Consider the following 18,050-nt stretch of genomic DNA (forward strand, 5'->3'; position numbering starts at 1 on the left):
CTTAAGGGTAAACATAAAACAAACCACCCCTCAAATGACATAAGGTGTGATCATGGCTCAAAACTACATTGTATGGAAAAGAAGAAATTTTCCAAAACTCCTTAACTAACTATAATTGGGCTTTAGCAAGTCTTATTCCTCATCTCAGTAGCTGGGTGGTCCGAAAACCCCTGGCTAAACTTTGGATTAAAGGATCACAGATTGGCAGGAAAAAAAAAAATCTTGGCTTGATCTGTTTGGGAGGCATCCAGGCAGTGGGACCAGATCTTGTGCTCATTGCATGAGTTGGCTGTTTGAAACCTGGGGCCTATGCAGGATTGTTTGGCTCGGCCTGGGAGGAGGGGACTAGACCTACCTGGACTGAGTCTACCAGGTTGACCTCAGTCTGTGGGGAAGGCTTTGCCCTGGAGGAGATGGGAATGGGAGGGGGGGTTGGGGGGAAGGTGAGGGGGACGGGAGCGGGGAGAACAAGGGAATCCGTGGCTGATATGTAGAACTGAATTGTATTGCAAAATAAATTAAAAAAAAAAAAGAAAGCATGCATTTTAGTGAAAAGCTTTTCTACTTGTTTGAATTTGTGACTGTGGAAATGATTTTCTTCCTAGATACAATAAAATGTAGTCCAGTAAAATCATCATCTTTTGAGAAATAAAAGTACAGGCACACTTTAAAAAAAAAAAAATCTTGTTTAGAGAAACAGTTTTAGAACAGGCTTCCAATGAGTATTCATATCAGAAATAAGGGAATAGAGTGTATCTATTCTTCCATCTGATGTTGCTGAAGGTTCCAGTAGAATACTAAGTCACAAAAAAGACCATAAATCACAAATTTCTAAAACAATGAAAGAATCAAACTCTCATTATTCACAGGTGATACAATTTTGAATACAGCTAAACCAAAATCTACAAATTGATGTCAGAGTCCTTAATACAAATTAATACTAAAATGAGCCAAAAGCAAAGTTGAAGTAAAAAGAGAAACAATTTATGACAGCATGAAATACCAAGTATTTAGACATAAACCTAGCAGATATCAGAAGGGCTTTATTGGGTAATCTTCTAAAATCTATTGAAAAACATTTAAAAAACAAAATTTAAGTGCTATATCATGATCATTGATAAGACTTAATATTGATGTCATGAGAAGAAAGAGAGGTGAGAAAAATAGACCCACACATCTATTGAAACTTGATTTATGGCATTGAATATCAATGGCAAAAGATAAACTACTTCATAAATACTCTTATAGCAATTGGTTACTCATGGAAAAAATGAAATTTGACCCCTATCCATATCATAAAGAAAGCAATTCCAGGATAAAGTAAAAGGCAAAACTGTAAAGAGTCCAAAACACAATACAAGGAAATGCCAGAATCTCTTTTCAACATCTGAGTAGGCAAGAAGTTCAAAACAAGAAATAATATGTGCAAAGAATAAACACTGAAAATCATTATTCATCATAGTAGCAAACAAAGAAAGTGTTCCAAATGCTTACCAAACCATTACTCCATGTGCCAGGCATTGAGTAAGCACTGCTGTGGGATGGTCTGTATGTCAAATGTGTTGCTGATTGGTCAATGAATAAATCACTGATTGGCAGTGGCCAGGCAGGAAGTATAGGCGGGACTAACAGAGAGGAAAATGGAGAGAACAGGAAGCTGGGAGGGGAGACACTGCCAGCCGCCATCAGGACAAGGAAGATGTAAAGTACCGGAAAGCCACAAGCCATGTGGCAAGGTATAGATTAATAGAAATGGATTAATTTAAGCTGTAAGAACAGTTAGCAAGAAGCCTGCCACGGCCATACAGTTTGTAACCAAAATAAGTCTCTGTGTTTACTTGCTCGGGTTTGAGCGGCTTGGGACTGGCGGGTGAGAGAGATTTGCCCTGACTGTGGGCCAGGCAGAAAAACTCTAGCTACAAAGCACTATATATCCATTAGCTCATTTAGTCTTCTTGAAGCATTCTGTGTCTTATTCCCACCACACAGGGGTGAAGATTTGGCACAGAAAACACATTGCAAAGTTTCACAAGTGTTGATGTGGTTTCTTCAACCTGTCTCTCAGCATCCCATGCAGTACCTAGATGCACACAAAGAAATTCAGGCAAATAAGGAATGCTGAGAGTGGGAGAAATAGCCTTCCCCAGGGAAAAGCACACTGATTACCCAATTTCAAATGGTCACCCCTGAAAACATACATCCAAGTAACACTATACAGACTGAGCAGGTTTCATTTATGTATTTTGGAATATATGTGTGTATATACGTAAACATATATGCTTGTAATAGCAAGTAATGAAAAACAGAGGTCATGAATTTGAAAGAAAGCAAGGAAGAGTATATGGAAGTGTTTAAACAAAGGAAGGGGAAAAAGAAAATGATATAGTTATAATCTCAAAACAATAAAAGAAATATTTTTTAAATGCACTCAGTGGTCCATGGGCTAATCAAATGATTCCTGTGACCAAGAAATGCCAACAATCCATGTGATGTTTGAGAATTAGAACCCTGTTAGTTGGCTCTGATAATTAATGAAAATCAACAGATAAGATGTTAATTATTGAGAATACTATAAATATATTAACTCAGGACAAGGAAGCCAGGACTCTACAGAAATTGCTGTGCTGTTCTCTCACAGGGTTATTAAAAACATAATTAGCTGTCGGGGAAGGGGCAGAGGGAGGCAGCAAGGACAGAGCAGTCCCTCAGTGACACAGGCTCTGCCTCTATACGCTTCCATTGTGCTTTCACACCCACATACCCTGCCCTGACATATTTCATTTACTTCTCTAATAAACGAAAGAACTGAGGTTCAGGCATGCTTTCTAACACACTGAGGACACCCATCTAGCAAGGACAATATCTGCATTTGAATCCAGGTTTGCCTTTTTAATCTGATGGATCTATCAAGAAAGAAGCACCATAATCAATGCTGGGCCTGCGGGGCAAGATGTTGCCACTGGTCTAATGGTAGAAGGAACATTTATTCCAGACTAACTTGTCTCTTATTCTTGTTATTTTGCTGTCTTGATGAGATTTGAGGTCTGCCTGACAGGAGGGAAGGCCCACCTGGTCCATGAAACACCATCAAAGCTAGGTTTGTCATAAGCCCAAGTGGAGAACTTACTGATGTTGTTTTGCTTAGTGGTCCTACTGTGAAACTATTTTCTAAATATTTTTGTTTGTATTCATAAATTTATACTGTTCTCAACCTTAGTCAGAGAGACTCCTTGTTGCAATTAGTAAAGTTCATAAAGACTGTAAATGTTAAATGTGCTGAGAAGAAACACAGTGTGTATTCTGCCATAGAAACAACAAGTACACACACACACACACACACACACACACACTTACTTCACCCACTAATACTCAGGGATCATTAAGAAAGAGGAGCAGAAAGAATCAGAGAGCCAAGGGATAAAAAGTTCCATGAAATGCTGTTCTCTAGAGAAGACATGTGGTTTGTCTACGTGAACTCAGAGCAGCCTTGGTTATTAGCACAAGATCTACCCAAGCCAGGAAAAAAAAATTAGCATAGAGGGGTTAGGCCTCTCAACCCCAACCTGAGGAACTACAGGCAATTGATGATTGTTGTGGGGAATAAGAGTCACTCTTCTTTGGGGAGTAGCCACTTGTAGGTTTCCTATACCCAAATGGGTGACTTCATACCCATGTGTACATGGGCAGCACTAATTTGTCTTGGTGTGTTACAACAAAAAGAACACAAAGTTAGAAGTGAGATGTATTGAAGATCAGAGGGGAGAAATCCCTGAGAGAGCTCTAGGGAGAGAATGAGGGGTGGATACAAATAAGATACATTATATACATGTATAAAATTTTCAAAAAAATAGTTCAAAAAGAAGAAAGCATCCACACTATATTCATCTCCCCAATGGGCACATTGCAGAGGGCCCTGTAATGTCCTTATCAGCTGTGGCATCAAACAAACTCACACTTAAGATCTGGAAAACTTATACCTTTATAATTTTCATCTGGACAAAGGTAGTGATGAAGAAACAATACCAGCCTCAAAAGGTTGCTGCAGCAACTGCAGGAACACTAACAGCACAATGCTTGCTCTAGGCATGCAGACACAAGGCATGCACTATTACTGTTCGCCCTTCCTTTCTCTGGGTAGAAGAGTAGTGAGTCGGGATTGGGTTTTCAACTAAACAGCTGAGAGGCCTTGGCAAACTGGCTCTCCCCATCTGGGGCTCCATTTCCTCAGGATCACAAGGGCAGGAGATCAGGTAACATTAGGAAGGGCAGAGCCACAAGACTCGAATGAGAGGTTGCAAACATCCTCTGTCATCCTAAGAAGCAGAGAATGAAGAAGGCCAATGTCATTCTGCTGTCCTCTGAAAAGACAGGAATGTGCACCCTCACCACCCACCTCGCTAGGATCTGGGAAGGATTAATAGATGTTATGCACCATGCTCTGCTGAGAGCTATTACTGCCTTACAGGGGAAGCTCCTACTGTTGCCAGCAAACAAGACTGATGATTTGATGAGGTGTGAATATTTTCCATGTAACAGTATGTAAACACTGCTCTTTTCATCCAAGTCCTCACTCGCTGCACACACTCTCATGCATTTATATGAGCCCATTTTCTTCATGGCTATGAATATTCTGTGCTTGCCCTTTCCAAGGGTTCGAAGAATGTGCTGACCAGGGCCCTTGCTGAACCTCTACGCTGATTTCTGAGGCGCACCACATTCTTTGTGAGAATGTTAATAGGCAAATTCACATTTTGTGCCAATGCATACGCCTTCCCTCTAGCCAATATGAATTGCATCGTTCAAGGCCAGGGGCTCAAGAGGCCACTGTGGGAGAAGATCTAGTGATCAAGAGGCATACTTACTAAGACATAAAAATAGAAAAAAAAATCCTGACTCAAATCATGTCTCCTCCACACTTGCTTAGTGAGTAAAAAAAAAAAAAAAAAAAATCCTAAGTATTCATGACAATGCTTTTCAATAAAAAGTTTCATCATCCACTTATTGGCTTAGTGAGGGTTTACCGGGCACTAGGTGCCAGATACCATGCCATATGAGGATGCAAGTCTTTAGTCTTTGCTGTCATCCTACATTCCTGAATGACTAGACAAATGAAATTATGGCAGTTAAGTGGTAAGTGTATGACATACAGCTCCTCTTTTCCTCTGTTCCTCTGACCATTGCTCTGCAGAGTTTGGTGATGATGTAGTTTGTCTCCACTCTTCCCTATAAGAATGCCACTTTGATTCTGTTCCCAAAGTCCCTCTTGCTGCTGGATACAACTCAAACCCTAGGGCTATAACTCTCAGGGGCCTGATTGCTGTCTTACTGGGCTTGGGTGGATAGGGGCTGGGGCTTGTTCTGATGCCTCCACCAGCACTACAGGGAACTTCAGCATGACCCCACAAAGCTGAACACAGGCTTGTGATGGGATGACCTTCTTGGGGTAAAAAATATAAATCTATTTATAAAACCTTCCCCCATCTACCCATTAAACAACCTCAATCCAACCAGTTCAAGACTAGTGAGATGACCCAAGCAGCAGTAATGCATCATGGTTTGTAATTTCACTAATACCAAAAGTGTATTCTTCCCCTTCCTCAAGGAAAAATTTATTCTCCCTGAAGAGACAGATATCTTTCTGAAAGGTAAGTCACATTCTGCATTGCATGAGCTTTCTAATACTTGTTAACATTTCAAACACAGACTCTTCATGGAAGTATTAAGATGTTGGCCTCTGTCAATATTTCTCCTACCCTTCCCCTCTTACTCTCCTAAAGGAGACTATGTGGTCTTCTTTCTATATGAACCTGCTGCCTTTAATGTGTGTAATCCATCACCTACATATCTTCACATGACTGGCACTGCATGTTATATTTCAGCTCAATACCCCCATTTCAGTAACTATACAAATTATCTCATGCAAAATACCCACCTTCACTTCTTGAGTGGTCATTATTGTGACCTGAAATAATTATGTATCTCTTTTCGCATTTGAATTTGTGCATCATATCCCATCAAGTTTCTGAGCCCCAGTAGGAAAAGCATCTTTCTCCCTTATTTACTCTATCCCAATACCTAGAACACTGCCTTCCAAAGGACAGAGATTCAATAAATAGATAAATGAATAACTTCCTGATAAAACAAAGGAAACATGTCCGAAATTTAACTGTTGGCATTTTGCTGACAAACCACCAATCCACAGCCTCCCATTCCACTAAGAATTCTATGTTCTTTAAACATCCAGTACTAACCTATAACCTTTACCCACAGGGAAGAGCTAAGCATAGAATCTATATCACTCACTCTTTCCCCAGACACCCAGCACACTTAGCAATGTACAGCTGTGTGCTTCTAAACCCTTTCAGTCTAACAGTTCAATAAAGTGCCCCAGGGTAGACTGTGGCTCCTAATACTTATCATAATAGCTTAATCCCTTAAAATTATTTTCAAATATTTCAAAATGCAGAAATATGCCCTACTGTGAGATGATGATTTGTGTCCTACTAATATCTATATGTTGAAAGCACAGTCCCAAGGTGAAGATCTAGAAAGAATAGCCTTTAGGATTATGAGATCAAGGGGTGGAGTCCCCATAAGCTGGATTAGTATTTTTATGAAATATGCCTGAGAGACATCTGTGCACCTATAAGGACTCACAAAAAGAGAGTGATTTTCCAGACAAAGTTAGAATGGACAAAAGTCTGAAGCAAAGCAAGAGTGTGCAATGGCCTGAGAATCCAGGAAACTTTACACAACTGCAGTGTAAAGAGACTTCATGGAGGGAAGTCAATATAGGATAAGAAAGCCCGGAAGAGCTACAGCCACTCATTCATGATCCTGGACTTCCCAATGTACACAAGTATGAGAAATGTCTGTTATTTTTAACCCATGTTGTGTATGGTTTTATGGTCATTTGGATGAGATGTTCCCCCATACTCTTGGCATTTGAACATTTGGTCCCCAGTTGGTAACTATTTATGGAGATTTTGGAAGTATGACCTTCCTAGAGGAAATATATCACTGGGATGGGCTTAGAGAGCTTAAGGCCTCACATTCCTTACAATTTGTTCTCTGTACTTTGTACTTGTGGTGAAGGATGAGAGATCTCATGCTCTAGTCACCATACCTCTGCTCTGTCACCAAGAACTCTAGCCATCTGGAACACTAAGTCAAAAATAAACTCTTTTATAAGTTACCTTGGTTGTGGTTTGAAAGAAAATGGCCCCCAAAGGGGGTGGCACTATTAGGAGATGTGACCTTGTTGGAGGAAGTGTGTCACTGAGCGGGGGATGGACTTTGAGGTTTCATATATGCTCAAGCCACATCCAGTGTCACAGACCACTTCCTGTTGCCTACAAGCCAAGAATGTAGGACACTCCACTACTTCTCCAACATCATGTCTGCCTGCACATCACCATGTCACACCTTGATGATAATGGACTAAACCTCGGAAAATGTAAGCCACCCCAATTAAATGTTTTTTCTTTGTAAGAGTTGCCATGGTCATGGTGTTTCTTCATGGCAACAGAAACCCTAACTACGACACTTGGTCATGGTGTTTTATCACAGCAACAGAAAAGTAACTAAAACCAATATCATTATACAATCCAAACAGACAAAGATACTCCATTATTCCTGATACTCATGTGAGTAGAGAAAGAAAACCAACTTCCACACTTCCACAGATATATATATCCTTTTACAAGCATGAGGCCTTCTTGAGCTATTCTAAGCAAAAAAAGATGGTCTTCTGACAGCAGAGGCACATGCACAGTGGCTATTGCCCACATTGGCCGTGGGCTGTACTAAAATTAGAAGGCCAATGCCCACTCCAAACTTTCTGTTCTGTGTTGTCTTTAATGATTTATGAGCAACGAAGGTCACTATAAAACCGTCTGTTCACCCACTGGCCTTCAAGTACTAGGAAGGTACACTTGAAATTTGTTCTCCTTTCTTTCACGAGTTCCACCCTTTGACTCACACTGCTTCTGTCTTTATCCTCCTGTACCTCACAGACATTGTCTGCCCAAGGTAGGGTAAGGGCTTGTTTTCCAGGAAAGAGTTGTTCTTCCAGATGCAGGTAACTGGTCAAGCAAGTGTCTGGGCTCTCTGGGATAGAAGCCATGGGCAATCCCAGAGTAACACCTGGGTGTGGCAGAAACGGGAGAATTTTTTCCAGGTAGACAACACTGAAGTCATCCCTAAATATTGAGTTTGGTTTCCAGGGAAGAAAAGTTGAATAAAATTTTGGAGAGAAGCAACATGATCATAAAGCAACATGGTTCCAAACAAAAGCATGGAACATCCTAAGAAATCAGGGAACTTCAGATAGCTGAGGTGAAAGTAGGCCTCCTTCTCTGGGGAGGGTAGTAGAGAGGTGATAGAGATACATGAAGAGTTAAGAGGAGCCCCTGTGGATAGAAATTTGATAAGCAACAACAATCAAACAGTACTCTAAAAGCAAAAAGAAGGAAGTAGAAAGTTTTATAGAGAGAGGAATGCAGCCTGGATTTTAGCCGTCATGCTTGCTTAGACAAAGCCTGCCCCTCCCTGTTGTGGGAGTGCCTGGTCAGGTTTGTTTTCTTCCCTGGCCTCTCCTTGAACACTGAGTCACCACCAGGTACCAGGATTTCTAAGAACAGCAACCACAAACCATTACCTGAGAAACAGGCTTGGGTGTCTTGCTATGGTTTTCTTTCACAGTGGAAGAGACTTAATTGAAGTTTCCAGTAATTAAAACAAGCAAATGCTCCCTGTGTAATGGGTTATTAATTAGCCTGCCTGAGCTTGGGATGTCTTGTTTAAGGAGATCTTGATATTTAGAGGGGATCTGTGGTGTCAGAGGTATTCTTCTTCTGTCTCACGCATGACTGTCGATCCTTAACTGAAATAAATTGAAGTCCACTAGCTAATATTTAGATGATAAGCCTGACATTTTCATTTTTAGACTATTAATCATTCGCTGTATGCCAGTTCATGTTTGCAAAAGTCGTCTTTATATTATAGGTTACCTTCATCTTTCCTTCAAGGCTTCTAAAAATGTGTATTGAAGTAGCACCTCTTTCTAAACAATGCTCTTAGCAAATGAGTACATTTGCTTGAATTTTCCTGTCTTTACTTGCACAGGTTTAAAAGATAGCTATTTTTAAAAAAAAAAACTTAGGAAAAAACAATGTCAGCCATCATCAGAGAAGCTTCCTCCTGCAGTAGATGGGATCAAACAGAGACCCACAGCCAGACATGACTCAGAGAGCAAGAGACCTTGGAACTCTCAGCCCAAAAGATGTCTCCAACAAACCTCTCCCCTCAGGCAACCCTGCAAAAGAGGAGGCAAAAGGAGTCTAAGAGCCAGAGGGAATGGAGGACACAAAGAAATTAATAAGACTGACGCACATAGGAACTCACAGAGACTGAGGCATGTACAGGGTCTACATGGGTCTGCACCAGATGGAGCCCTAGATCTGAAAGAAGTAGACACATATCCCCATCCCTAACCCAAAAGCAATGTCCAGTTGATAACCACTTAGAGGAAAAATTTTAGTTTCCTCCAGGGAGTATCACTAAAAAAACAAACTACTCTTTTTTTTTTTTCCCTTGAGACATGGTTTCTCTATGTCATATCCTTGGCTGTCCCAGAACTCACTTTGTAGACCAGGCTGGCCTCAAACTCACAGAGATCCACCTGCCTCTACCTCTCAAGTGCTGTGATTAAAGAGGTGTGCCACCACACTCAGCCTGAAACAAACCACTCTTAAGGTAAGCTGCATGCCAAGCAGTAGATGGCCAACAGAAATTGAACTCAATGATATCTTTGGAGACTCAAGTGTGTGAATGAGTTGGTCTCTGTTTCTTGTGTCTTCCCTTGGGTTCTTTTCCTTTTGTTTGTTTTATCTAATTCCAATGTGCTAGTTTTTGTTTTTCTTTTATTTTATTAGTATCTCATAGAAGACTGTTTGTTTTCTAATGAGACACAGAAATGGGGATTTGGATGGAAGAGGAGTTGGGTAAGAGCTGGAAGTAGAGGGAAGAGAAACCACAATCAGGATATGTTATGGGAAAAAATGTTTATTTTAAATAAAAGGAAAAATAAAAGATTGTGTGTGTGTGTGTGTGTGTGTGTGTGTGTGTGTGTGAGAGAGAGAGAGAGAGAGAGAGAGAGAGAGAGAGAGAGAGAGAGAGAGAGAGAGAGAAAGGAGAGAGACTATGTACACAGGGCATCAATTCCAGGAAAAATATGAGGAAAGATGGTAATCCAACAAGTACTTAATGAGTACTAACTTCATCAATGCTTATTGGTGTAATACTGGCACAGCTGTTGGTAGGGTAATCAACTGTTCCCTAATTTGAGATCTGTTCCACATGAGGATACATGAGGATTCATCGTACTGTAAAACTAACCCAAAACCCATGACTGAAGAGGTCTTTGACCCAATGAAGGACTTAATACTATTGCGTAGCTAAATTATCTCTCATCAAACCACCTTTTTCCAAACCAGGCAATGGCTACTTTCAGCCTTAATCAGAGAAGCTTCTGCTTGCAGTGAATCAAGGTAAATACAAAAATCCATAGCTTCCTAAGATACAGAGAATAAAGGATAGATAGTTGAGGGCTTAACCCTGAACAAGAGATTTATCCCACCCCTCTAAAGGCTTGGGGGGCACTGTAGCAAAGGAACCAGAAAAAATTCAAGAGATGGAAGATAGGGTTAAGGTCTTAGGAGTGCCATCTTCTAACCAATGCCTTGGCAACCATGAACTCACAGCAGCTTTGCCTAGTAGCATCCAGCCCATGCAAATCAAGTATTCCTACTACTCAGCTATGAATAATGAACAGGATCATGGGGGCTTAAGACTTCCTGTAACTAACAGATTCTGGGAGAGGAAGAGGTTACAAATAGAGTTGTATAGGCCCAATGGGCTCCAACGGGTATTTCCAAACCCAGGTTCACTTAGATGGCCCTGGTTGAACTCTTTGGAACACAAAATTTTAAAAAGTAATGAATAAGGGAGAGATTTGAAAGGGAGGGGTACTGGCGGGGTTTGGAGAAAAAGAAAAGAAGATGAAGAGCTAAGCAACCAGAATTCATTAGATACAGGTATGAAATGTCAGAGTATGAAATTTATTAATAAAAGAAGAACTGTACAATATTAATGATACATATAGTTGACAGTCATAGAAGTTAATACAAAAATAGTCATATACAATAATTATGATTATGATGGTAATAATAATAATTTGGTGTGATTTATGTTCTCACAAAAGACCATGTAGTGCATCATTCCATTTTCATAATCAGATTAAAATTAATTCTATTTTTATTCTCAACCTGATATATTAGAATACCAAGGTTGAAGGACACAAAGTATATTGTCTAAGTTTTGACAAAAGTTAAAAGATAAAGCCTAAATTTAATCATAGAAATACTTTAGTTCATACATATTGTCAGAAAAATGGAACTTGTATTCATTTCATAAATATCCACACTCTGTTTACACCAGTAAATAAGATACTCATTCTACATGCTGCCTTTAAGAAGCTCATGTTTTCTATCCCAGTGAAGGGCATAGAAACATAAAGTGTAAATGCACATTATTTTGATCAATCTCAAATATAGTTCAAAAAAATCACAAGTGTGAAATTAGATGATTGACAAATAAATACAGTTGTGTACATACCACTACCTTCAGCAGACCATTTCCATTACCCTCCAGAGCAACTAACTTCACAGCCCCCTGAACTCCGTCACTCTCCACTCCACACCCTCTCCTGCCAACCAGGGATCTGCTTCCTGTCACCATTCCTCATAGCCCCTCCCACAGAGGAGCAGTTTTATATAAACAAAAGTGGTACAATGTGCTGTAGTTTTTCCTAGCACAGTGGTTCTGAGAACTTCTGTGGTGTTGCAGAGTCCACAAGATCTTCATTCATGAACACTATCAAAAATATGCTGGGATTCATTTCTCCACAACCAGCTGATACACATGTAAGTTAGGTCCAGTTTCCAGTTATTTTGAACAAAGCTGCTAGGAATAGACAAATTATAGTATGGACATATGTTTTCATTTATCATGGATAAATTCCTGCAAGTGACCTTGTTGTTGCTTTGAAAAGTATATATTTTACTGAAAACGCCACATTGTTTTCCAAAGTGACTGTGAGGTTCTGAGTTTCTCACAGCATTCTGACCTCTACACTTCTCTGAGATCCATCAGCTAGATCTTTCCCCAGACCCTCACCCTTTTCTATGTTCCAGCTGCTTTCTTCCGTTAACAAGTACTGAGGACCAAAGCTAGAAAATGCCACTTGCTTTCAGCGTGCTTTTCAGACTAAGTCTCCTCAAGTCTCACCCTAATGCTGCAGCTCTTGCTAAAACTTGGGCCACCAAGTAACCTTTGGCTAATGCAAGTGTGTTGTCCTTATCCAGCACTCACTTGACTGTAGCCCTTTCTTTACTGGACAGGCTAGCATCTACATCCTTGTTTCACTCTCTGTCATTATTCCTTCCGCAATACGTTTCTTTTCTTTCTACAAATATTTAGAGTCAGGGACAGTTCTAGGTATGGGTTGGTTTATAGCAACAGACAAAAGGAAAAATAAATGCACTAAGATGGTAACAATTGGTCAAAGTGACAGGAGTCAAAGCAGATCATACATGTGTGTTCTGAAAGAGAATTCCAGGCAGACTCATCACACAGTTGAAAATTCCCAACTATTCAAGAATTCCCAACTATTCAAGAGTGCTGGCTGGTCTTATGTCAACTTGACACAAGCTAAAGTTATCTGAAAGGAGGGAACTTCAACTGAGAAAATGCCTCCATAAGATCCAGCTGTAAGGCATTTTCTTAATTATGACTGGTGGTGGAAGAACCAGCCCAATGTGGGTGGTGCCATCCCTTGCTGGTGGTCCTAGGTTTAACAGCTGGCTGAACAAGCCATGGGGAGCAAGCTAGTAAGCAGCACCCCTCCATGGTCCCTCCATCAGCTCCTGCCTCCAGGTTCCTTCCATGCTTGAGTTCCTGTCCTGACTTCCTTCCATGATGAACAGTGATATGGAAGTGCAAGCCAAATAATCCTTTTTCTCTCCAACTTGGTTTTTGGTCATGGTGTTTTGTCCAGCATAGAAATCCTACCTAAGACAGTCAATATGGCGGGCTCAGGGTGAGAAGAAAAAGTAAGAAGATAGAGTTGTGGGAAAAGTGCAGTTGTCAGACTGTGGAAATCAGTTTGGGTGAGTGTAAAGTCGCTGGTTTGGAGCGGAGGATGTATGTAACCAACAAGTAAGTTATCGTGCTAATTTGGGAGACAGATATTTCAAGTGGTAGTTGTGGTGATATATTGTGTACCCCAATATATTGTGTAATAAACTTATCTGGGGATCAGAGGACAAAGCCAGCCACTATATTAAACATAGAGGTCAGGCAGTGGTCGCACACACCTTTAATTCTATCACTCGAGAGCCAGAGAGCCATCTGGATCTCTGTGAGTTCAAGGCCACACTGGGAACAGAGCCAGGCATGGTGGCACACACCTTTAATTCCAGCACTTGAGATCTCATGTCTTGCTTGGGAAGACACACATGCCTTCAATCCCAGGAAGTGACATGGCTGGACAGAGAAAGGTATGTAAGGCATGAGGAGACAGGAACTAAGCAGCAGTTTAACTGAGACCCTCAGGGGTGAGGACTCAGAGGCTTTCAATCTGAGGATTTGTGGAAACAGGATCAACTGAGGAGTTGGCGAGGTGAGGTTGGCTGTGGCTTGTTCTGTTTTTCTGATCTTTCAGCTTTCACCCCACTATCTGACTCCAAGTTTTTTGGGGTTTTTTGTTTGTTCGTTCATTTTTTTTTTATTAATAAGACAATTAACAATTCATGTTATAGATAGTAGCTGGGTTCTGTGTATATCTTGAAGGTGTATCCACTAGGACTTACTAGTAAATTCAATGTGAGTCAGAAAGATGATTCATTTCTGTTCCCAAGTTTGAGGTATGAGCAAGTCAATACTGACTAAGAGAAGAGATCAGGAAGAACATATTTAAGGAATAAAATTCAGAAGTCAGTTCTAGGTACCTTTCTTGGTGACTTTAACATGTACATGTTATACTATGGTTTCCTGGATCTGTGGTATTCTTAGCCTCTCCTGCCTAAGATGCCTAATCATATGATCCACATGGTCTTTCTCAAGGTCTGTGATCACCAACAAGGCTGGGGGGAAGGTGAGGGGGGCAGGAGGGGGGAGAACAAGGGAATCTGTGGCTGATATGTAGAACTGAATTGTATTGCAAAATTAAAAAAAAAAGATATCATTCCCTCACCTTTTTATCTGTAGCTCACTTCTCATGCAGTATCCCTTTTCTGGTTCCACTGGAAGATCAATCTATTGGCCCCACAGCAGAATGTTCCTCTTAAGTCTTCATTCAATCCCTGTCCCATCTTGTCAGTAACTTACCGTCACTATGACAAAATACCTAAGAGTATTTTTGAGCACAGCTTCAAGAAGTGGCCAAAAGAAGAAAAGTATGTTATGACTCATAATTGTAGAAGTTTCCACTTCTGGCCACTTACCTTCATCCCTATGGATCTACAGCAAAGCAGAACATCATGGTGGGGAGGGTGTGGCAAGACACAGCTCTTCCTAAAGTAACCACAAATGAGAGAAAGGGGGAAGGAGGGAGGAGAGAAACAGAGAAAAAAGAGTATAAAAACCATTAAGATATAAGCTCCCAAGAGTCAACTCCCTTCAATTTGGTCCAGCCTCTTGAGCATCGGTCACCTCCCAGTTACCCTTCAGATTATGAATCTACAAACAGGTTATTTCACTGTTAAGGTCAGAACTCTAATGAAGCAACCACTCCTGGGCCCATTTCTGAAACTTGCTACATTGGGGAACCAACATATGAACCCAGAAGCCTTCGCAACATTCCATAGGTAGGTCATGCCACTTCATGAAGCTGTGCTCACAGTTACAGGGCACTCTTGCTCAACCCCTCTGCTTAGTTTCTCCTTCTCTTGTCCTATTCCATAGAACAGAATAACTCGGTCCCATTAAATGCATTGTTGCTACACCTAAGTGAGGATACACATAAATAAGGATATTGCTAAGGTAAACCATCACCGGTCTCATTTTAAACTTATGAGCACGAACTTTCACCTGCCAGACAACCGCTCAACCCTGTTTACCAAACCTTGGCTTACCTCTTCATTAAGCATATTTTCTCACTTTGTGGGATACCAGTTTTTTTCTTCCTAGATCTTAGAACAAACACTAACTCCTTTTCTCCAGTTCTCAATGAATGAGGGTTTTTTTTTTTTTTAATGCAAGTATGTTTTCATGTCCCCAATCTTTCTAAAAGCAAGTCTACTACCCTGCATTCCCCTGTCTGAACATTTCTGGCTTGTTTGTTTGTTTGTTTGTTTGTTTGAGACAGAGTGAGAGACTGTCCTGACTGTCTTGGAACTTGCTTTGTAGACCATCCTGGCCTTGAACTCACAGAGATCTGCTTGTCTCTGACTCCCAAATGCTGGCATTAAAGGTATGTACCACCTCCCCCAGCCAGCTCTTCTTAAGTGGATGAGTATTCCTGTTCCCATCTGCCTTGGTCTACTTTTTCTGCTGTAACAGAATGCATAAAATCTCATCATAGAAGTTTTGTAGGAGCCTGTGAGCAGCATGGCACCAACATCTGGCAAAGGCCTGCATGATAGGAGGGCATAGGAGACAAAGAGGACGGGTGTGAGTGAACTTAACACTTCCATCAGAGACAGTCTCACTGTGGTTGATGCAATCCTGTGATAATGCAGTATTCCATTCATCGGAGCAGAGACTTGTGACCCGACCACCCTTTGAAGGTCTCACCTCTTGATACTATTACAATGGAAATTCGACTTCACAGTAAGTCTTGCAGAAGACATGGGAGCCAGAGGACTGGGGACACTTTTTTTTTTACCTGAATTCTACCTGTTCTCACATGCTAAATGATGGGTGATGTTGCGATTATCTCTTCTGCAATAGCATTTTCTCACTACTTAAATCTTTATACTTACGCATCTCTTAGACTTTTCCCAACAGCATTCAAATGTATCCTAATAAAACCACCATAAAATGTTTTCCCTCATCCCTTGTCACCAGTTAGCTGCTGCTTCATTTCTTATTTCCCTTAAAAACATATTTCCTCAAAAGCACAATTCTAGATTCAGACTTTTCTTTTTGTCTTACCCGTTTTAGATAAAAAATAAAAACAAAATACCCTCTTCATCTTGCCACTGAAAATACTCCTTCAAGGTCATTAACAAGCTTCATCTTGTCAACTTTAGTGCCCAATTATCTCTCTCAGCTTATTAATTATACAAAAGCTCCATGGCATTTGAAAGCACTTTTCTTTCTTCTTAAATTTTAGACAAGGTCTTACTATACAGCTTTAGCTGGCCTGAAGCTCGCCATGTAGCCCAAACTGCCTTTCCTCCCCATGTGTGATGATTATAGGCATATGCCACCACACCCAACTAATCACTTCTTTTTTAAAGGTTTCTTGGGCACCACCTTTACATAAATCCTCTGGTATGACAGGGTTGCTTTCTCAGTCTCTCTGCAGCATCTGCTTAACAGAACCTGATGCAGGATTGCCTAGCATCCTCTCCCCACTCTCCTGGGACACTGTACTCTGCCCCAGTGATAACAATAGTACCCATGTGCAGTGTTTCACAGAGCACCAGGAGGCCTCAGCTGGTCACGTAATAGGCATCTCATTCTGAACATGGCACTAACAAAACTCCTTATAGTCATCCACTACTCTCCCCACCCCTCAGTGCACTCAAACCTACTCAATTACTTTATTAGTTTGTTGGTGAACGTAAAACAAAATACTACTGTGAAGATTAAACAAAATATATTTTCTTTTCTCTTGATTCTTGAGACATCTAAGATCAAGATATTGGCAAGTTAGTTCCTTTTAGAGCCTCTCTGAAGGCCTTCACATAGCTGCCATCTCTCCGTGTCTTTATATGATCACACTTTAGTGCACACATTCAAATGGCGTCTTTCCAGGCCTTTTGAAAAAACTTCACTTTAACTTGAACACCCATTACTGGAAGAGCTTTACTCCCCAGATGCTGAGTTACTGCTGTTGGAATTTTACCATGTGGATTTGGAGAGAGAACACATCACTGCAATAGGTCCTCAACACAAAACTTTAGTCCTTACCCCTATTCCTGTTTTCCTATGTGTGATTAATAAGTCATGACGTAGTTTCAATAACATATGAAATAAGAGCACATAAACTATCCACAGATAGAACCAGATCATAATCTAGATTCCTGTGTGATGTGTCCATTTTGATACAGAGTCTTCCTCAAACCTCAACCATAGTAACGTATAGTAACAAGAAAAATAAAATAATGAATTTCTTCAATAGCTTCCCAGAGCTCTCAGAATCCATTTTGCATCTTCCCACCATTGCCCACATGGTCTAATGTCTGTCCCTCTCAGTCTAGCATTACTATGTTGCTCTTTGATTGCTATATTCTATGATGCTGGCTTCCTTACTAGTCTTTATATACAAGTTACAGCCATGCCCCACCTAACGAGGGTTCAATCAACAATTAACTCCATATGCGATATTTGTCCCATAAAACTGTAAGAGTAGAAAAGTGCTGGTTAATCTACATTGTCCGTTTGACAGTATTTATAATTTCCTAAGAGATAAAGGGGAAGAACTGCCTTGAGTGTGGGTGGTGCCATCCCTTGGGCTATGGTCCCATACTAGATAAAAAGAAGCCGAAAGCGCAGCAGCATTCCTCCCTCTATTCCTGACTGTTGGTGTAATGTTATCAGCCACCTTACACTTGTCTGGCCACAGCTAGAGCTGTTGCCACCACCAACCCTTTCTGCATAATGAACTGTACCCTCAAACTATGAGCCACAGTAAGTTCTCCCTTCCCAAAGTTGCCTTTGTTGTGTATGTTGTCACAGCAATGAGAAGAGTTACTTACATCTGCAGTGACATCATAGTCGTCACATTATATTGTGGGTTTTGGTGATGCTGGTGATGGTCA

At 40.7% G+C, this 18,050-nt stretch overlaps 2 long non-coding RNA genes across 2 annotated transcripts in view; both read right to left on the reverse strand.

Annotated features, from left to right (window-relative positions):
* LOC128108374 (uncharacterized) overlaps positions 1 to 1,533 on the reverse strand; it is a 122,721-nt gene extending 121,188 nt beyond the window's left edge. Inside the window, exon 1 of the long non-coding RNA XR_008217452.1 lies at positions 1,495 to 1,533. This is a non-coding gene — a long non-coding RNA (uncharacterized LOC128108374). The remainder of the gene's footprint in view (positions 1 to 1,494) is intronic.
* A 394-nt stretch (positions 1,534 to 1,927) lies between these two features.
* Positions 1,928 to 18,050, reverse strand: part of LOC128108378 (uncharacterized) — a 246,388-nt gene continuing 230,265 nt past the window's right edge. The window contains exons 2-3 of the long non-coding RNA XR_008217453.1: positions 14,565 to 14,634; positions 1,928 to 2,080 (exon numbers count right to left, since the gene is read on the reverse strand). This is a non-coding gene — a long non-coding RNA (uncharacterized LOC128108378). The remainder of the gene's footprint in view (positions 2,081 to 14,564; positions 14,635 to 18,050) is intronic.

Source organism: Peromyscus californicus, unplaced genomic scaffold (assembly GCF_007827085.1).
Source record: "Peromyscus californicus insignis strain IS unplaced genomic scaffold, ASM782708v3 Scaffold_13__1_contigs__length_99412109, whole genome shotgun sequence".
Taxonomy (NCBI): domain Eukaryota; kingdom Metazoa; phylum Chordata; class Mammalia; order Rodentia; family Cricetidae; genus Peromyscus; species Peromyscus californicus.